The sequence below is a fragment of the Procambarus clarkii genome, chromosome 22 (genome assembly GCF_040958095.1).
Source record: "Procambarus clarkii isolate CNS0578487 chromosome 22, FALCON_Pclarkii_2.0, whole genome shotgun sequence".
NCBI lineage: Eukaryota > Metazoa > Arthropoda > Malacostraca > Decapoda > Cambaridae > Procambarus > Procambarus clarkii.
Genome location: NC_091171.1, coordinates 23,181,657 through 23,204,880, shown reverse-complemented (window position 1 = coordinate 23,204,880; position 23,224 = coordinate 23,181,657). Strand labels below are relative to the sequence as shown.

At 40.6% G+C, this 23,224-nt stretch overlaps 1 protein-coding gene across 2 annotated transcripts in view; it reads left to right on the top strand.

The window, feature by feature from the left end:
- The window catches only part of LOC123757937 (monocarboxylate transporter 9), a 589,339-nt gene that overhangs the window by 200,365 nt on the left and 365,750 nt on the right, over positions 1–23,224 (top strand). The window lies entirely within an intron of this gene.

Below are 23,224 nucleotides of genomic sequence, written 5' to 3'. Positions count from 1 at the left end.
ATATTTCTGATGCTCGCTGGTAGGACGTTGAACAACCGTGGACCTCTGATGTTCACACAGTGTTCATACTATAGCACGTAGCTTTGCACTGATCCTTGCGGGACCCACTTAAGGGTCCAGGGTGGGAGGAGGTCCTGTCTTGGTCCGACAACCTTTGTTTCGGTGTGTGTGTCTGAAGCTGGTCTCTTACTGCTGTTTTTTTTAATGTTGTGTCACTCTCAGGACGTGTGCTCTCCTCTCTCTCTCTCATCTGTGACAGACACTATATGATGCCTAACAAGATCGCGAACCCTGTCAACGGAGGACAGAACAAAATGTATATATATTCTGGTTATCATTTTATAGATAAATGTTCACATCTGTGGTAGAAAATAAAAGAAAACGAGGGCGTGGAGTGAGCTACCACTCCACAAGTACCAACGAGGGAGGTGGAGTGAGCTACCACTCCACAAGTACCAACGAGGGAGGTGGAGTGAGCTACCACTCCACAAGTACCAACGAGGGAGGTGGAGTGAGCTACCACTCCACAAGTACCAACGAGGGAGGTGGAGTGAGCTACCACTCCACAAGTACCAACGAGGGAGGTGGAGTGAGCTACCACTCCACAAGTACCAACGAGGGAGGTGGAGTGAGCTACCACTCCACAAGTACCAACGAGGGAGGTGGAGTGAGCTACCACTCCAGAACAGGGACTGTGTTTTGCTCTCATACGATTTTCTTGTTTTTCTACACTTTAGGGTTTTCTCCGTCCTGATTTTTAGAAAGTTTCATGCTTTTTCGTTCAAGACTTTCACTTTGCATGTTGTCCCTGTTGGTGCCTGTATATCCTGTCACTTTGTAATGGAATGTTGTTCTCTTTAGCCTCTAAAGCAGTTCAGCCTCTAAACAGCAGGCTCTGCTGTTCCGTGTGATGCATCATATCTTGCATTAGCTTGCCCTTAGTTCTGCCTCCTTTTAGTTTCTCGCAATGTATTAGTTATTGAATAGTTTTCCCTGTTGATGTAGCCGTTTTTTGTGGTGTGTTTTCTCTTTCGTTTTGAATCTCCGTTCGTAAGACTCTTTTTCTGAAGACTATTCGGGTTTTAGCAGTGTGGAATATGCCCGTGACACTATTCTGCTAGTTCTTGCTTCTGGCATTAGATTTGGGTTATGTCTAACTCCAAGATCTTTTTCGTTTTCTAATGCAGGTATGTCGTCCCCTTCTTTGTGTTCTGATGTGAGGGTTATATCACCCCTGTTCCTACCCCTCGTAATCTCAGAATGTTTGGTAATATGTTTATTGTTTGTGATGTGTGTATATGTATGTATTAACACGATGTACTGAACGGGGTGAGAATAGCTTGAGCTACCTCATCCCTTTGTGTGTATTTTACCTCAATAAACTTATTTCAATTTCAATTTCAATTACCCCTCGTAACGTTTGGGCTTGGTTACAGTAACCATATTTCAGATCACCTCAAGAGTGTGTGTGAAGGTTCCTTTCTCGGGTATCTCAGTCCGTCTTATTCTGGTTCTTCCCCCTATAGTTTTGCATGATTAGATGACTCGTACTGAAGAGACAGTTTCTTCTGACAGGTCGTCTATCTAGAACCTGTCTTCGTTTCTTCTGTCAGGTCATGCTAGGTTCCTAGTATGGCTCATACTAGGAACTAATATGGGCCATAATTTTGAGCCCTTGTGTCAATATTACACAAGGGGTCGTTACATCTCTCGTCGTTGTTGTCTCTGCTCTTAACGTAACACTCTGCTGTCGGCCTAAGATATATTCCTTCATCTACTTTAGGTCTTTTCTAGATGCAACAACACTGCTTCTCCAGTTTGAATTGGAGCAGCAGAGAATTAGTATTAAATGCTTTCTGACACCCGTTGAAGATGCTGTGGTGTATGAACCTCCTTCGTATCAATCGCTTTTGCAACTTGCAAGTGATTCTTCTTAGTGATACTGGCCTTTAAATATGTGGGTCTGTCCCGACTTCTGAGGCACTTTGCTGCTGCTCCTTGTGATTAAGTACTGTAACTACCCCTGCCACCCCTGCCTGTAGGGGGGGGGGGAGCCGGTGGCTGAGCGGACAGAACACTGGACGCGTGATCCTGTGGTCCCGGGTTCGATCCCGGGCGCCGGCGAGAAGCAATGGGCAGAGTTTTTTTTCACCCTGATGCCCCTGTTACCTACCATTAAATAGATACTTGGGAGTTAGTCAGCTGTCACGGGCTGCTTCCTGGGGGTGGAGGCCTGGTCGAGGACCGGGCCGCGGGGACACTAAGCTCCGAAATTATCTCAGGATAACCTCTCAAGATAGATAGCCATTCGTGGTGCTGTCCCTCCCTCCCTCCCTCCCTCCCACCGGCAAGGTGGAGGTATTCTTCCTTCTTGTCCTACACAGATCGCGTCTCACAAGGCCCGCGAAGTGTTGACAGACCAGCAGGTGACATGACACAGGACCTTGGACTCGTGTCTTGACACTTAAGAGGGCAAAAACGCGTCTTTTCCTGCGATAATGAGCATCTAGTGCATGGTTCAGGTCCCTGTGGGCAATCGAGTTGTTTCTATCCACGCAGGAAACTTTCCGCGCCCCTCGTCTCCAAGAGAGTCAACTGTCAACACCCACAAGAAGTGGAATGCAGTTAACTAAGAAATGGTCTTGAGGAAGCCACGTGCGTATTGTGGATATTCATGTGTACACTCCTCTACTATACTTCTTTTTTCTGCGACACACACACAGATACGATAGAAACATTTGGGTAGCGTTTCCTTTCACTTGATACCGCTGTTCACCTAACATCAAATAGGTGCCTGTGAGTTAGACAGCTGTCCTAGGCTGGCTTCTAGTAATGTATATGCGTAATACATAGTACATATGAAACAGAAAATTGGTCAGAAGTCAGTTCGTTAGACAACCGACGGTTGGAATAACGGGGAGGGGGTCCAAGAGCTAAAACTCGATTCTGCAGATACAAATAGGGAAATACAGGACCCAGGCACGCAGGTGAACGTACCGCCCCCAGAGTGCGTTGCGCCATTCCTAACCCGCCTCGACACACGCAATGGGTTACACATTGACTTTATTACCTCCTTTAGAGCTCCCGCTGCAGCTCCCCCGCTCCCGTGAGAGGGCCCCGGACCCTCCGCCAACTGGAGAAATATTTATACTATTCTGGCTGTAACAATTTAGTTGCTGGGTGATTACTTTATTTAACACCACCACCATCACCTTGTTGTTAGGTATTGACCTTTGGGTCCGTCAGACGCTGATCCCGACCCCAAACTCACAACATTGATATGGTATAACCTTTTGGGGGAGTCGACCCGGGCACAGCCGGCCATCATGCGAGTGGTGGTTCGAGTCTCAGCCACGACGCTTGGAGTATTTATAAAATACTGCTTGAATATAATAATTCAGGTTTATAACTATATTATACACACACACACACACACACACACATATATATATATATATATATATATATATATATATATATATATATATATATATATATATATATATATATATATATATATATATATATGCGGAAAATCCACAGAGAAATATGAAATGAGGTGAACGTTTCGGCTTTGTTAAAGCCTTTGTCAACACCAGACTGACTAAGGAGAAGGGAGAAGGGGAGGATATATAGGCCGACACCTGACCAACCCATCCCTAGGGTTGGTCAGGTGTAATTAACCAAAAAAGGTATAGCTTAGCTTAGAATGGTCAAAGAGGATTAAGCGGTCAGAGAATAAGGATAAAGATTAAAGAAAAGCCTCATGAACACACAATATATGAATATACAATTATAATGAGACATTGTAAGCCTCTCTATCAGAGTTGTTTCTTAAACTGTTGTGCAATATTATAACTTAAAAATGGATCAAGTTTGTACATTCCAGTACTAACATTTAGAAGATTTGGACACTGACTGATTAGAGCAGACTCAATCAAATTCCGTTCCACGAAATCACCACAATTGGTAATGCTTTTTGCCCCATTCCAGTTAATATTGTGATCGCATAAACTCGTATGTAGATACAATGCATTAGACGTTTGGGCAGTTCTAATACTATAAGCATGTTGTGACAACCGCAATTGTAAGGACTTTCCTGTTTGTCCAAGGTACACAGAATCACAATCATTGCAGGGAATCGAATACACACAACCTGCTGTATCAGGGGAGTTTTTTATTAAATTGGATTTGATCGTACTATTAGTAAACACCAAATTTATATTAAGTTTCTTAAAAATCAGAGACAATTTTTCAAGTCCACTCGCATAAGGTACCACCAATGAGTTAATAATTTTTGGTTTCGCCTTAGGGACGTGATTATAAAACGTACGCTTGGCTTGTACAAACGAGAAATCCAAAAACCTCTTAGGATATTGTAAACTCTTCCCAATTTCATATATTTTAGCAATCTCTTCATCAAAAAACTCAGGGCTGCAAATCCTCAAAGCTCGTAGAAACATTCCTGAAAATACTGCCTGTTTAACTTTACTATGATGATTCGAATAAAAATGAACATACGACCCCACGTTGGTAGGTTTCCTATACACATTAAATTTGAACTTTCTAGTGACTCTATGAATCATAATGTCCAAAAACGGAAGAGTACCATTTTCCTCAGTTTCACAAGTGAATTTTATTGAAGGTACCAAAGAATTGAGTTCATTAAGAAAAACTATCTGGTCTTTGTTGCACGGCCATAAGCACAAAATATCATCAACATACCTAAACCAAACTACATTAGCCGGGATAATCCTGGATAAGATTTTTGTTTCAAAGAATTCCATATACAAATTGCTTAAAACTGGGGACAGGGGATTGCCCATCGCCATACCAAATGTTTGTTTGAAAAATTTTCCATTAAAACTAAAATAATTGTCTTTTATACACAATTTAATAAGTTCCAATACTTTATTGGTCTGCAAGCTCAAATTATATTTAGGCAGTTCCTCACGTAGAAATTCTAACAGATCATCAACAGGAACTTTAGTGAATAAAGAGGTCACATCGAAACTTATAAGTTTAAAATCAAAATTTAAATTCAGTGTGGATAGCTTATTAACTAAGTCCACATTGTTTGTCAAGTGTGAGTTGGAAATAGTACCAACTATAGGGGACAAAACTTTGACTAACCACTTAGAGAGTTTATAAGCCGCCGAACCAATTGAACTAATAATTGGCCTTGCCGGATTATATGGCTTATGAGTTTTTATAAGACCATACATGTAAGGAAGAGAGGGGGATCGACTTGTTAGCCTAGATATCAACTCTTTATCGCCTTTACACACAGTTTTAAGAGTTTTGTTAAAATGTGCAATCACTTTTTCAGTAGGATCTCTATTAACCAATAGATAAGTATCCCTGTCTTCCAAGAGTAACTCCATTTTTCGGACATAGTCATCTTTATTCATAATAACTACTGCATTTGACTTATCAGCCTTGGTAATATGTAAAGAAGTTGAAGATATTAATGTGTGCAAAGGTACGATGTATGGCGTTTTACTTAACAATTCTGTTCCTAATTGTCCAAGTCGATTTGTTCATGCGTTCAAAAATCTCAAAAAAGATAGTTCATTACATATTACCAAGGCTGATAAGTCAAATGCAGTAGTTATTATGAATAAAGATGACTATGTCCGAAAAATGGAGTTACTCTTGGAAGACAGGGATACTTATCTATTGGTTAATAGAGATCCTACTGAAAAAGTGATTGCACATTTTAACAAAACTCTTAAAACTGTGTGTAAAGGCGATAAAGAGTTGATATCTAGGCTAACAAGTCGATCCCCCTCTCTTCCTTACATGTATGGTCTTATAAAAACTCATAAGCCATATAATCCGGCAAGGCCAATTATTAGTTCAATTGGTTCGGCGGCTTATAAACTCTCTAAGTGGTTAGTCAAAGTTTTGTCCCCTATAGTTGGTACTATTTCCAACTCACACTTGACAAACAATGTGGACTTAGTTAATAAGCTATCCACACTGAATTTAAATTTTGATTTTAAACTTATAAGTTTCGATGTGACCTCTTTATTCACTAAAGTTCCTGTTGATGATCTGTTAGAATTTCTACGTGAGGAACTGCCTAAATATAATTTGAGCTTGCAGACCAATAAAGTATTGGAACTTATTAAATTGTGTATAAAAGACAATTATTTTAGTTTTAATGGAAAATTTTTCAAACAAACATTTGGTATGGCGATGGGCAATCCCCTGTCCCCAGTTTTAAGCAATTTGTATATGGAATTCTTTGAAACAAAAATCTTATCCAGGATTATCCCGGCTAATGTAGTTTGGTTTAGGTATGTTGATGATATTTTGTGCTTATGGCCGTGCAACAAAGACCAGATAGTTTTTCTTAATGAACTCAATTCTTTGGTACCTTCAATAAAATTCACTTGTGAAACTGAGGAAAATGGTACTCTTCCGTTTTTGGACATTATGATTCATAGAGTCACTAGAAAGTTCAAATTTAATGTGTATAGGAAACCTACCAACGTGGGGTCGTATGTTCATTTTTATTCGAATCATCATAGTAAAGTTAAACAGGCAGTATTTTCAGGAATGTTTCTACGAGCTTTGAGGATTTGCAGCCCTGAGTTTTTTGATGAAGAGATTGCTAAAATATATGAAATTGGGAAGAGTTTACAATATCCTAAGAGGTTTTTGGATTTCTCGTTTGTACAAGCCAAGCGTACGTTTTATAATCACGTCCCTAAGGCGAAACCAAAAATTATTAACTCATTGGTGGTACCTTATGCGAGTGGACTTGAAAAATTGTCTCTGATTTTTAAGAAACTTAATATAAATTTGGTGTTTACTAATAGTACGATCAAATCCAATTTAATAAAAAACTCCCCTGATACAGCAGGTTGTGTGTATTCGATTCCCTGCAATGATTGTGATTCTGTGTACCTTGGACAAACAGGAAAGTCCTTACAATTGCGGTTGTCACAACATGCTTATAGTATTAGAACTGCCCAAACGTCTAATGCATTGTATCTACATACGAGTTTATGCGATCACAATATTAACTGGAATGGGGCAAAAAGCATTACCAATTGTGGTGATTTCGTGGAACGGAATTTGATTGAGTCTGCTCTAATCAGTCAGTGTCCAAATCTTCTAAATGTTAGTACTGGAATGTACAAACTTGATCCATTTTTAAGTTATAATATTGCACAACAGTTTAAGAAACAACTCTGATAGAGAGGCTTACAATGTCTCATTATAATTGTATATTCATATATTGTGTGTTCATGAGGCTTTTCTTTAATCTTTATCCTTATTCTCTGACCGCTTAATCCTCTTTGACCATTCTAAGCTAAGCTATACCTTTTTTGGTTAATTACACCTGACCAACCCTAGGGATGGGTTGGTCAGGTGTCGGCCTATATATCCTCCCCTTCTCCCTTCTCCTTAGTCAGTCTGGTGTTGACAAAGGCTTTAACAAAGCCGAAACGTTCACCTCATTTCATATTTCTCTGTGGATTTTCCGCATAAAATGATCAGTGTTTTGTGATCGTCAATTGCATATATATATATATATATATATATATATATATATATATATATATATATATATATATATATATATATATATATATATATATATATAATATGTTGTTAAATATGACCGAAAAAGTAAGATTAATAATTCTAACACGAATTTTCTCAATATTTCTTATGTTTCTTTTTACTGCCGACAGTAAAAAGAAACATAAGAAATATTGAGAAAATTCGTGTTAGAATTATTAATCTTACTTTTTCGGTATATATATATAATAAATATATAATATTGCAAACATTTTAATCACTCTCGTGTTCATAATTATATATATTCATACTTCATGCAAAGTTTGTGAGTGCATGATACTGAGCAAATGAGCCTGCACGAGTACCCGTCCTGCGAGAGGGAGACCTTTCAGACCATCTCGTGGCTGGGTGCTCGCACTCACCGTGTAACCTGTCACAGAGTCTGCGGGTAGCTGCATCAGTGCAAATGTACCACCTAAGTATGTCAATAGTATTATTAAAGAAAGCCGCCCGGGTATAACACGAATCCTACTGTCGATATATGAAACTAATGTTACGTACTCAATTGTTATTGAAGTAGGCTTCATGTTATAGTAGATATGTCCTTTTGATACAAATCGCTTGGCTTGTTATCATATGAATTATGTAACAGTCCTTAGTTAAATCTCACCTTACGGCTAGCTTAGGCTTGGTACCCATCCGATAGTATTCTCTGAAATAGTATTTATTCAAGCACTTCGTTTTCCTGAAACACATCACAAAGAATAGCAGGTAAGTTGAAGGAACTAGACAGTAAACTTAGCACCACAGCGTCTGCTAACCTGTCTGGTTCTCTATGTTAGTAAACGCTCATATAAACTTAATATAACAGCCTTCAGTATATGTCAACGCACATATTAAGAGTTAATCAACCTACCAGAACATACCTATATACAATAACACATACGTTAAGCATAGAAATAATGACAAATGATCATTTATTTCATGTCTCAATGCAATGCAAATTCAGTCACTAGCCTACTTTACTTCTCGCGGGTAAATGAGGCGAGCCGTAATGGATGATACTGAATTTTTGGGTCGGCAGAGATCCCAACATGGTGGCGTTGTCTCTGCGTGTTATCCTATGGACAGTTACCTATATTATCAAGTTTGGGTTACACGTATAAATTTGTGTTGTGCAATTGTTTCTGCAGCAAAAAGATATAATAATTTTGAGTACTTACGACAGAGTTTGTTTTGAATTGTTAGTTATGTTGGATTAATAATTAGCATGTGATTTTCCTTCACTTTTCTTGCTTTAGATCTCGTGGTTAGCGCTGAGCTCTTGACGAAACATAAATATTTATATATATTCACAGTTTACAGTGGATATATATTGTTGAATATGACCGAAAGGGTATGATTAATAATTCTAATACGAATCTTCTCAATATTTCTTACTTTTTTGCACTGTCGAGGGTAACTGAAAAAGTAACTCTCCAAAATTCATTTTTTGCATTTTTATTTTTGGTCTGACGCCTAAAAGCGTTTCGTAGGGGCTTCTTACATTTTCAAAGACTGTCTTACACATATCATATATCATGCTTATATTCGTTTTGGGTGAGATGATATGGCACAAATGCTTCTCACCAGATTTCTCCGGTGATGATCGGGTTGTCAGAAGAGATTATATGTTCCTTGATGGAGCCTCTGTTGTTTGTGCATTGCTAATCGCTTAGAAAGAGACATTGTTGTCTTGCCTATATTCTGAGTTCTTTGGGGCTTACAGTCCCCATGTGGGCATGTGGATATATATATATATATATATATATATATATATATATATATATATATATATATATATATATATATATATATATATATATATATATATATATATATAACTGAAAACTCACACCCCAGAAGTGACTCGAACCCATACACCCAGAAGCAACGCAACTGGTATGTACAAGACGCCTTAATCCACTTCGCATTTGTGTTCCTCACGTGTGCCCCAAAGAATGAGGTGATTTGGTAAAATGCTATGCCCAAGATTACTATCCAAGTGCCGGCGGTGGGGTGGTTCAAATAGCTTAGGCTATCACCTCATTATGTCCGGTCGTGATGGTCAAGTGGATTAAGGCGTCTTGTACATACCAGTTGCGTTGCTTCTGGGAGTATGGGTTCGAGTCACTTCTGGGGTGTGAGTTTTCAGTTGCATATTGTCCTGGGGACCATTCAGGCTTGTTCGCATTTGTGTTCCTCACGTGTGCCCCAAAGAATGAGGTGATTTGGTAAAATGCTATGCCCAGGATTACTATCCGAGTGCCGGCGGTGGGGTGGTTCAAATAGCTTAGGCTATCACCTCATTATGTCCGGTCGTGATGGTCAAGTGGATTAAGGCGTCTTGTACATACCAGTTGCGTTGCTTCTGGGAGTATGGGTTCGAGTCACTTCTGGGGTGTGAGTTTTCAGTTGCATATTGTCCTGGGGACCATTCAGGCTTGTTCGCATTTGTGTTCCTCACGTGTGCCCCAAAGAATGAGGTGATTTGGTAAAATGCTATGCCCAAGATTACTATCCGAGTGCCGGCGGTGGGGTGGTTCAAATAGCTTAGGCTATCACCTCATTATGTCCGGTCGTGATGGTCAAGTGGATTAAGGCGTCTTGTACATACCAGTTGCGTTGCTTCTGGGAGTATGGGTTCGAGTCACTTCTGGGGTGTGAGTTTTCAGTTGCATATTGTCCTGGGGACCATTCAGGCTTGTTCGCATTTGTGTTCCTCACGTGTGCCCCAAAGAATGAGGTGATTTGGTAAAATGCTATGCCCAAGATTACTATCCGAGTGCCGGCGGTGGGGTGGTTCAAATAGCTTAGGCTATCACCTCATTATGTCCGGTCGTGATGGTCAAGTGGATTAAGGCGTCTTGTACATACCAGTTGCGTTGCTTCTGGGAGTATGGGTTCGAGTCACTTCTGGGGTGTGAGTTTTCAGTTGCATATTGTCCTGGGGACCATTCAGGCTTGTTCGCATTTGTGTTCCTCACGTGTGCCCCAAAGAATGAGGTGATTTGGTAAAATGCTATGCCCAAGATTACTATCCGAGTGCCGGTGGTGGGGTGGTTCAAATAGCTTAGGCTATCACCTCATTATGTCCGGTCGTGATGGTCAAGTGGATTAAGGCGTCTTGTACATACCAGTTGCGTTGCTTCTGGGAGTATGGGTTCGAGTCACTTCTGGGGTGTGAGTTTTCAGTTGCATATTGTCCTGGGGACCATTCAGGCTTGTTCGCATTTGTGTTCCTCACGTGTGCCCCAAAGAATGAGGTGATTTGGTAAAATGCTATGCCCAAGATTACTATCCGAGTGCCGGCGGTGGGGTGGTTCAAATAGCTTAGGCTATCACCTCATTATGTCCGGTCGTGATGGTCAAGTGGATTAAGGCGTCTTGTACATACCAGTTGCGTTGCTTCTGGGAGTATGGGTTCGAGTCACTTCTGGGGTGTGAGTTTTCAGTTGCATATTGTCCTGGGGACCATTCAGGCTTGTTCGCATATATATATATATATATATATATATATATATATATATATATATATATATATATATATATATATATATATAATATATATATATTATTAAATATGACCGAAAAAGTAAGATTAATAATTCTAACACGAATTTTCTCAATCTTTCGTACATTTCTTTTCACTGTTGGAGGTAATTCAAAAATCAATTCTCCAAAATTCATTTTTATTTCTAGTCTGACGCGACACTTGAGCGCGTTTCGTAAAACTTATTACATTTTCAAAGACTTTACACATACACAACTTGGATTATATGGATGGAGGACCTATGGCAATTCCACGACCAAGAGATGGCTTCCTGAACCTTGCAGGAATTAACCTCACTGAGGACCAAGTCACTCTCCTAAATCTTGGCTTAAACTGTCACGTTATGTCCAGACCGAGTGAGATGGCCCGGAAAGTAGAGTTGGAAATTCTGTTGGACGACATATTCGACCTCGAGACACAAAAGAAGGTCACTACCAAAGATACCTTACAAGCAGAACTTATTGCAGAAGGAGGAAAGAATCGAGGCAATTACAGAAGCACCATACTGTCCCCCGAGCTTAAAGCGGCAGCTAAAATCCTTCGTGAGAACAAGGAGATAGTTGTCAGGAGAGGTGACAAGTCGCCAATATATGTCATTCTTAAAAAAGACGAATATCTGGCGAAAATGAACCTCATACTCTCTGACCAAACTAAGTTCCAAAGGGTAACGAAGGACACTACAGCCGAATTGAAAGCAAAGGTCAACAAACTGATCGAAACTGTGAACGCCAAGAAATCCGGACTCCACCTGCCAAAGATCATTGGGGAATACAAACCTGGATATGTGTATGGAAATGTCAAGACACACAAGCCTGGAAACCCACTTCGGCCAATCATTAGCCAGATACCCACACCCACGTACAGACTGGCGAAGCGACTCAACGGCCTGCTGACTCCTTATGTTCCTTGCGCCTTCAGCCTGAAGTCTCCAAAGGAATTTGTTGACTTACTGCGGGGCACACGGGCCACAGGGATAAGAGCCTCGTTGGACGTAGAATCGCTGTTTACCAACGTACCTGTGGACGAGACAATCGGGATGATAGCCGACAGAGTGTATCGTGATCCAGCCTGTACTCCTCTTGACATACCAGAAAATATTCTGAGGAAACTACTCCAAGCTTGTACTAAAGAGGCACCATTCTTGAGCCCGGATGGGCACATGTATAAGCAAGTAGATGGGGTCGCCATGGGTTCTCCCCTAGGTGTCCTGTTTGCAAACTTCTACATGGGTACCATCGAGCAAAAAGTCTTAGTCGACATGAACTTGAAACCGGCCATATACTGCAGGTATGTTGACGACATTTTTACACAGGTACCTGATGTCAGACATCTGCAGGAGCTGAAGGAGGCATTTGAGCAGAGTTCCGTGCTGCGTTTCACTTACGAGATGGAAAAGGATGGGAAGCTGCCCTTTCTAGATGTAACAGTCATGGAAAAGAGCGGAGGTTTCCACACTGCAGTCTACACTAAGGAAACGAGCATAGGAATGTGCCTAAATGCCAACAGCGACTGCCCAGACAGGTACAAGAGGAGTGTTGTTAACGCATATGTTGACCGTGCTCTCAGCCACAGCTCAGAATGGAAGCAAGTCGACGAAGAACTCTGTAGGGTAAGGCAGGTCCTAGTCAACAATGGCTTCTCCAATGGTTTCGTCGAAGACATCATAAGAAGGAAAGTGAAACGCCATGCAACCTCTGAAGAGACAACTAACACAACACCTATACCCCCTATTAGACTATTTTACAGGAACTTCTTTTCCACAGCTCATAAAATGGAGGAAAGAGTCCTGAAAGATATTGTTAATAGAAACGTTATCCCTACAGACAAAAATCAGAGGATACAACTGACGATTTACTATAAAACCAGAAAAACGGCCAGCCTACTCATGAGAAACTCTCCAGACACAAAGCAGAACGCTTTAAAAGAGACCAACGTCGTCTATGCCTTCAAATGCCCACTTGGGGACTGTAAGCTCCAAAAAACCCAGTATATAGGCAAGACAACAACATCTCTTTCTAGGCGTTTAACGATGCATAAACAACAGGGCTCCATTAAGGAACATATAATCTCTTCCCACAACCAAACCATCGCCAGAGAAATCCTAGTAAACAACACAGAAATCATCGATAGATACAGCAATAGCAGACGGCTTGACGTTTGCGAGGCACTGCACATTAAGAAGTCAACACCAGCAATCAACAGTCAATTAATGCACAACTATATTCTACCCACCTCAAGACTCCGCTCCAATATAGAAGCATCAAGAAATATGGACCAATAGGCTTTCTACAATCACTTCCATTTCAATACCCATTGTTTCGTGTTCTGTCTTGTGTTGATGAAATTAATACCCTATTAAATACCACCTCACCCCATCCACCTCACTCAAATGTAGATATAAACAAATCGGAGATATGTAAGTTCTATTCAGTTGTGTATGTGTAAAGTCTTTGAAAATGTAATAAGTTTTACAAAACGCGCTCAAGTGTCGCGTCAGACTAGAAATAAAAATGAATTTTGGAGAATTGATTTTTGAATTACCTCCAACAGTGAAAAGAAATGTACGAAAGATTGAGAAAATTCGTGTTAGAATTATTAATCTTACTTTTTCGGTCATATTTAATAATATATGTCTATAGGAAAGACTGCTACCAAAATATACTAATATATATATATATATATATATATATTAGTATATTTTGGTAGCAGTCTTTCCTGTAGACATATTTTATTAAATATGACCGAAAAAGTAAGATTAATAATTCTAACACGAATTTTCTCAATCTTTCGTACATTATGCTTCACTGTTGGAGGTAAATCAAAAATCACTTCTCCAAAATTCATTTTTATTTCTAGTCTGACGCGACACGGGCGCGTTTCGTAAAACTTATTACATTTTCAAAGACTTCACAAATACACAACTGATTAGAACTTGCATTTCCCTGATTTTATATCTACTTTTGAGTGAGGTGGGAAGGGTGATGTGGCATTACATTTGAGTGAGGTGGGAAGGATGATGTGGCATTAGAGGATATTAATAGGGTATTAAAAGTATCAACACAAGACAGAACACGAAACAATGGATATTGAATAGAAGTGTTTGTAGAAAGCCTATTGGTCCATATTTCTTGATGCTTCTATATTGGAGCGGAGTCTTGAGGTGGGTAGAATATAGTTGTGCAATAATTGGCTGTTGATTGCTGGTGTTGACTTCTTGATGTGTAGTGCCTCGCAAACGTCAAGCCGCCTGCTATCGCTGTATCTATCGATGATTTCTGTGTTGTTTACTAGGATTTCTCTGGCGATGGTTTGGTTATGGGAAGAGATTATATGTTCCTTAATGGAGCCCTGTTGTTTATGCATCGTTAAACGCCTAGAAAGAGATGTTGTTGTCTTGCCTATATACTGGGTTTTTTGGAGCTTACAGTCCCCAAGTGGGCATTTGAAGGCATAGACGACGTTAGTCTCTTTTAAAGCGTTCTGTTTCGTGTCTGGAGAGTTTCTCATGAGTAGGCTGGCCGTTTTTCTGGTTTTATAGTAAATCGTCAGTTGTATCCTCTGATTTTTGTCTGTAGGGATAACGTTTCTATTAACAATATCTTTCAGGACCCTTTCCTCTGTTTTATGAGCTGTGGAAAAGAAGTTCCTGTAAAATAGTCTAATAGGGGGTATAGGTGTTGTGTTAGTTGTCTCTTCAGAGGTTGCATGGCTTTTCACTTTCCTTCTTATGATGTCTTCGATGAAACCATTGGAGAAGCCGTTATTGACTAGAACCTGCCTTACCCTACAGAGTTCTTCGTCGACTTGCTTCCATTCTGAGCTGTGGCTGAGAGCACGGTCGACGTATGCGTTAACAACACTCCTCTTGTACCTGTCAGGGCAGTCGCTGTTGGCATTTAGGCACATTCCTATGTTTGTTTCCTTTGTGTAGACTGCAGTGTGGAAACCTCCGCCCTTTTCCTCTTGACATGCCAGAAAGTATTCTGAGGAAACTACTCCAAGCTTGTACTAAAGAGGCACCCTTCTTGAGCCCGGATGGGCATATGTATAAGCAAGTAGATGGGGTCGCTATGGGTTCTCCCCTAGGTGTCCTGTTTGCAAACTTCTACATGGGTACCATCGAGCAAAAAGTCTTAGTCGACATGAACTTGAAACCGGCCATATACTGCAGGTATGTTGACGACATTTTTACACAGGTAACTGATGTCAGACATCTGCAGGAGCTGAAGGAGGCATTTGAGCAGAGTTCCGTGCTGCGTTTCACTTACGAGACGGAAAAGGATGGGAAGCTGCCTTTTCTAGATGTAACAGTCATGGAAAAGGGCGGAGGTTTCCACACTGCAGTCTACACAAAGGAAACAAACATAGGAATGTGCCTAAATGCCAACAGCGACTGCCCTGACAGGTACAAGAGGAGTGTTGTTAACGCATACGTCGACCGTGCTCTCAGCCACAGCTCAGAATGGAAGCAAGTCGACGAAGAACTCTGTAGGGTAAGGCAGGTTCTAGTCAATAACGGCTTCTCCAATGGTTTCATCGAAGACATCATAAGAAGGAAAGTGAAAAGCCATGCAACCTCTGAAGAGACAACTAACACAACACCTATACCCCCTATTAGACTATTTTACAGGAACTTCTTTTCCACAGCTCATAAAACAGAGGAAAGGGTCCTGAAAGATATTGTTAATAGAAACGTTATCCCTACAGACAAAAATCAGAGGATACAACTGACGATTTACTATAAAACCAGAAAAACGGCCAGCCTACTCATGAGAAACTCTCCAGACACGAAACAGAACGCTTTAAAAGAGACTAACGTCGTCTATGCCTTCAAATGCCCACTTGGGGACTGTAAGCTCCAAAAAACCCAGTATATAGGCAAGACAACAACATCTCTTTCTAGGCGTTTAACGATGCATAAACAACAGGGCTCCATTAAGGAACATATAATCTCTTCCCATAACCAAACCATCGCCAGAGAAATCCTAGTAAACAACACAGAAATCATCGATAGATACAGCGATAGCAGGCGGCTTGACGTTTGCGAGGCACTACACATCAAGAAGTCAACACCAGCAATCAACAGCCAATTATTGCACAACTATATTCTACCCACCTCAAGACTCCGCTCCAATATAGAAGCATCAAGAAATATGGACCAATAGGCTTTCTACAAACACTTCTATTCAATATCCATTGTTTCGTGTTCTGTCTTGTGTTGATACTTTTAATACCCTATTAATATCCTCTAATGCCACATCATCCTTCCCACCTCACTCAAATGTAATGCCACATCACCCTTCCCACCTCACTCAAAAGTAGATATAAAATCAGGGAAATGCAAGTTCTAATCAGTTGTGTATTTGTGAAGTCTTTGAAAATGTAATAAGTTTTACGAAACGCGCCCGTGTCGCGTCAGACTAGAAATAAAAATGAATTTTGGAGAAGTGATTTTTGATTTACCTCCAACAGTGAAGCATAATGTACGAAAGATTGAGAAAATTCGTGTTAGAATTATTAATCTTACTTTTTCGGTCATATTTAATAAAATATATATATATATATATATATATATATATATATATATATATATATATATATATATATATATTTATATATATTTATATATATTTATATATATATATATATATATATATATATATATATATATATATATATATATATATATATATATATATATATGCTTATATATATATATATATATATATATATATATATATATATATATATATATATTTATATATATTTATATATATTTATATATATATATATATATATATATATATATATATATATATATATATATATATATATATATATATATATATATGCTTATATATATATATATATATATATATATATATATATATATAAGCAAGTAGATGGGGTTGCAATGGGTGTCCTGTTTGCGAACTTCTACATGGGCACCATCGAGCAGAGGGTCTTAGTTGACATGGTCTTGAAACCCGCCATATACTGCAGGTATGTTGACGACATTTTTACGCAGGTACCTGATGCCAGATGTCTGCAGCAGCTGAAGGAGGCATTTGAGCGGAATTCTGTGTTGAGCTTCACATACGAGATGGAGAATAATGGCAAGCTGCCCTTTCTAGATGTAACAGTCACGGAAAAGAGCGGAGGCTTCCACACTGCAGTCTACACTAAGGAAACCAACATAGGAATGTGCCTCAATGACAAGAGTGACTGCCCAGACAGGTACAAGAGGAGTGTTGTCAACGCTTATATCAACCGTGCTCTCAGCCACAGCTCAGATTGGAAGCAAGTCGATGAAGAACTCTGTAGGGCAAGGCAGGTCCAACTCAACAACGGCTTCTCTAACGGTTTCGTTGAAGGCATCATAAATAGAAAGGTGAAACACCATGCAACCTCTGAAGAGTCAACCAACACAACACTTGTACCCCTATTAGACTATTTTACAGGAACTTCTTTTCGACGGCTCATGAAACAGAGGAAAGGGTTCTGAAAGATATTGTTGATAGGAACGTTATCAATACAGACAAAAATCAGAAAATACAATTGATAATTTATTATAAAACCAAAAAACGGCCAATTTACTCATGAAAAACTCTCCAGATACCAAGCAGAACGCCTTAAAGGAGACTAACGTCGTCTATGCCTTTAAATGCCCACTTCGGGACTGTAAGCCCCAAAGAACTCAGTATATAGGCAAGACAACAACGTCTCTTTCCAGGCGATTAACAATGCATAAGCAACAGGGCTCCATCAAGGAACATATAATCTCTTCTCACAACCAGACCATCACCAGAGAAGTCTTAATGTGTTGATTTCTGTGTTGTTTGTTAACAACAAACAGTGTTTAACAAACAACACTGAAATCATCGATTGATATAGCGATAGCAGGCGGCTCGACATCTGCAAAGCACTACACATCAAAAAGTTAACACTATTGGCCCGGTATGAGCCAATAGGCCCTCTGCAGTTACTTCCATTCTTATGCTCTCATATCCAACTAATACCCATAGTTTTGTGTTCTGTCTTGTATTTGTCGCAAGTTTGTTCACCTCATCCAAAACTGTTGCACCGTATCACCTCACCCAAATGCGAGTATAAGTAAGACGGATAAGTTGTTTAGTGTTAGTATAAGTAAGACTCTGTTTAGTGTTTTCAGGTTACAGTTGTGTGTGTAAAGTAAAGTCTTTGAAAATGTAATAAGTTATTACGAAACGCGTTCAAGGGTCGCGTCATACTAGAAATAAAAATGAATTTTGGAAAATTAATTTTTCAATTACCATCGTCAGTAAAAGAAAACAAGAAATATTGAGAAAAAAAAGAATATATATATATATATATATATATATATATATATATATATATATATATATATATATATATATATATATATATATATATATATATATATATAATGTCTCATTTAAATTAATATGACAGCGTATTCTGTATTAACTATTTTCTGGTTTAGGACGTCTATCCCTCTAACTAGTGCTCTTGCATCAGGGTTTAGTTGGAAGAGGAGTTCTCCAAAAGTCATGTTCGTTTTCAAGGTGAAGAAAAGAAGTAAATAACTGTAGAATGTATTACACTTATTATAAAATTGCACAACATTTCGAACCTACATGGTTTATTCTCAAGTGATGTTACAGTACACGACATTATATTTATACTAATAGTGGGTCAGGTGAATACAAATGGATCGAACAATGGGGTTAGGTGTAAACAATGTGAATAACTTGGGTAAAGAGTAAGGCATAAAAGAAAAAAGAGTAGAATAAGGCTAAATAGGGTACAAAACACATACAAAAATTAATGAGGTGTAGTGGGCGCTGTCGAGCAGTGTCTTCTATGTTGGCATCTTCACGTTCTGGTCTTGTTCTTACTCTCACGGTGAGTAGAGTGAAAAGTTCCGTGATTTGAGTATTCATGTCAGGTTGTTCTATATTTATGTGGATTGTTTCAAAAATATGTTACATCTTGGGTTCTGTTTATTATACATTCAGCATTTCTCTTGTTAGGGTGATGTCATGGGCTTGTCTCATGTGATTCCTGGGGGCACCGGATTGAAGATGACAGGTCAAACGCCTCGTCAGCTTTGTCGACATCATACCTATGTACTTAGATTGAAGGTTACATCCTTCATGGGGGCAAGTGTACATGTATACAACGCTTGACTGCTGTAGAGGGTTCTCCGTCGGCTTCGGGCTGTTTTTGATAAGGAGTTCGGAAGTCTTCTTGGTTTTATAGAATATGATCAGGTCTATGTTTTGGTCAGGAGTAGTGCTTTTTACTCCTTTACGGATTATTTCTTTCATTATTCTTTCTTTTTTATGTTCACTGTGCATAGTTGATTTGTAATATAATTTTATTGGAGGTGTTGTGGTTTCTGTTCTAGGTTCAGGATTATAGCATCGGTCCAAGTGTCTTCTTATAGCAGTATTTATTTCCGTGTTGCTATATCCATTGTTCACCAATACCTGAGTTATTCTTTCAAACTCTCTACTCACATTGCTCCAATCGGAGCAGTGGGTAAGCGCTCGACGAATATAAGCATTGAGAACACTGGCTTTGTATCTTTGGGGGCACTCACTCCTACTGTTCAGGCATAATTCTATGTTGGTAGGCTTAGTATATACGCTGGTGCTTAAAAAGGTTCCAGTACATCCAAGAATGGCAGACTGTTATTTTCACTATTTTCATGTGTAAATCGGAGTACTGACTCTTTCTCTCTAGATGGCTGTTTAGATCAATTAGTTCATCTGAGTCTTTTACTATGACGAATATGTCATCTACATAACGGAAGTATACAGTTGGTTGTTGTGTGCTACTGAAGACTCTATCTTCGATGGTTCCCATGAAAAAATTAGCGAATAACACTCTTAAGGGGAAGCCCATTGCTACTCCGTCTATTTATAGATACATGTCCCCTTGTGGGCTGATGAAAGGGGCTTCCTTTGTACATGCCTCGAGAAGACTCTTCAAGTGTAGCTCGGGTATATCTAATTTGGGAGTGCTCTCGTCTCTGAATACTGTGTCCAGTATCATTCCTATGGTTGTGTCGACTGGGACGTTGGTAAATAGGGATTCGAGATCCAGGGAAGCAATGATTCCATCGGGCTGAGTAGATTTTATTCTAGGAAATCTGCTGATGATTGTAGACTATAGTTGCTTGGAGTGTATGGAGTTAGTAGTTCATTGTCTTTTTGCCAGGTGATAGGTTGTAGTTGGTACATGGCTGATTATTGGGCGTAGTGGGTTACCTGGTTTGTGTGTCTAAACATTGCCATAGGCATATCCTAAGCCATAGTCGCCTTGGAGTTTAGTAAAATGAACACTACCTTTCTCTGCGTTGATTGCAGTAATAGTTTTGTTCACTTTGCGTTTCAGGTCTTCCACAGGGTTCCTCGTGATTCATTGAAATTTAATGTCATCACTAAGGTTGTCGCTAATTTTATTCATGTATTTTCTTGGGTAGGAATCAACACACATGCTGCTGTCTTGTCGGCTTTTCTTATTGTTACATCATCCAACTTTTTTTACTTGTTTTGCTGCTTCTTTGAGTCGTGGGGTTAAGATTGTTGATGAGTATGTTCCTCGTTTTTCCCCGCTGAATACAACTAGGTGAATACACACACACAGTAGATTGACAGTTTGAGAGGCGGGACCAAAGAGCTAAAGCTCAACCCCCCCGCAAGTACAACTAGGTGAGTACGTACACACACACACACACACACACACACACACACACACACACACACACACACACACACACACACACACACACACACACACACACACACACAAAAGCGTTGTATGACAAAGAGTGCTGGGAAGACGGGACACCACGAGCGTAGCTCTCATCCTGTAACTACACTTAGGTAATTACACGCACACACACATTAATATCACCTGAACAATTTGGTAAACGATACTGACACATCACATGACATTCTCCAACTGGGTTAATTTGGGCCTCACAAGCGACGCTCAGGTTTGATGCGACTGATGAAATTTGGGATTTTGCCACAAAAAAATATGTTTATATGTTGCGTGTGAGTAATGTTGCTTGATTGTCTCCAGAATTGGTGCAAACAACTGCTATCACCTGGTTGGTGAGTTGCTGTGCAGAAGCTGGCTCCACGGACCTTACGTACGTTAGTGCTTTAAGGTCACAGCTCCACGGACCTTATACGTACGTTAGTGCTTCACGGTCACAGCTCCACGGACCTTATACGTACGTTAGTGCTTTAAGGTCACAGCTCCACGGACCTTATACGTACGTTACTGCTTCAGGGTCACAGCTCCACGGACCTTACGTACGTTACTGCTTCAGGGTCACAGCTCCACGGACCTTACGTACGTTACTGCTTCAGGGTCACAGCTCCACGGACCTTACGTACGTCAGTGCTTCAGGGTCACAGCTCCACGGACCTTACGTACGTCAGTGCTTCAGGGTCACAGCTCCACGGACCTTACGTACGTTAGTGCTTCAGGGTCACAGCTCCACGGACCTTACGTACGTTAGTGCTTCAGGGTCACAGCTCCACGGACCTTACGTACGTTAGTGCTTCAAGGTCACAGCTCCACGGACCTTACGTACGTTAGTGCTTTAAGGTCACAGCTCCACGGACCTTACGTACGTTAGTGCTTCAAGGTCACAGCTCCACGGACCTTACGTACGTTAGTGCTTTAAGGTCACAGCTCCACGGACCTTACGTACGTTAGTGCTTCAGGGTCACAGCTCCACGGACCAGTCATCAGCATAAGGGAAGAATGCCCTCCACCCCGTGGATATACCTCACCCCATGGAACCTTGTTTAATCCTTGCGGGAGAACACACCACTGGGCGTCTGATTTACCAGTGAACTGATAATTAACCGTGCATGCTTGATTGTGGGCGAGAGGGGAGGACAGAGGGGGTGTGGGGCGGGACGGTGAGGGGGAGGGGTGATGGGGGGCGGGGGAAGGTGAGGGGAGAGACTATTCAAGTTCAAGTTCAAGTACGTTTATTGAGACAATAAAATACATCTCAAAGGGCTAGAGTAGCTATTTCTACCCCCCGGAGAGACTATTTATTATCACAGTGGGAGGATTTTGGGTGAGTGAAGATCTGGCCGTCCGGGAGTGGGTGTAGAGGGCCACGGGTAGTGGGGGGGGGTAGGTGGTAGGGGAGGGGAGCCAGTGGACTGACGTAGTTAAGGAAATGAGGAGAGACAAAATTATGGTGCAGGGGAGGTGCAGTGGTCAATGGTGCAATTCCCAATGGTGCAAGAGAGTGCCGTTGTTGTGTCTCGTGTTTGATCATGAATTTGATACATTCTAAGTTCAGTTGCCGTTCTTGTAATCCATTGACAGGGGTGCTGACCTTCCATAAAGAAGGTTGAGAGGGTATCAGCGCAGGGGGGGGTGGGTTAGCCGGAGCATATTGATGCCAATTATAGCATTGATTTCAGTGAATCGATCACTTACACGTGGGATATTGAGTTCCTTCCTCATGCTTAGTAATGTAGTGGTGCGAGGATGATCCTCATGCCTTCGCGTTGCATCTTTCCCAGCCCTCCAAGCATTCTCTCAGGGGGACTAGAACAAGCATGGGGTGCATCATAATGAAGTATCGATTTAATATATGAAAGCTACATCATTTTTGCAGTTCTCACATTTGCACCGCACCTGCCACAGCCTCGGGAGCCTTGAGCCTCTCTGGACCACCGACAGTTGTTGCACATTCCTCCTGATGGCAATATTATGCAGGTGTCAGGGACCCCCAGCAGCTTCCTGGAACTCCTGTCCCATAATATTCCCCCAGAGGGTGGTGGGGGTCGAGTGCGGGAGCTCACAGATGGACTTGAGCCGACCAGCTGATGCACTCACACTCACAGCTGTCCTCGCGGAGCTCCCGTGTCCTCAGACTAAATCCATTACCATGAGAAACCACTGCCCCCCCCCCCACTCAAACTTCCTGGATAGTTATTTAGATTGTAACTTATCGAAAAATGAAAGGAAAAGAATGAAATGAGTAATGAAGTAATGAGTGAGGGGTTGGGGTGAGGGAGGAAGAGAGGTAGGAGGGAGATGGGAGGA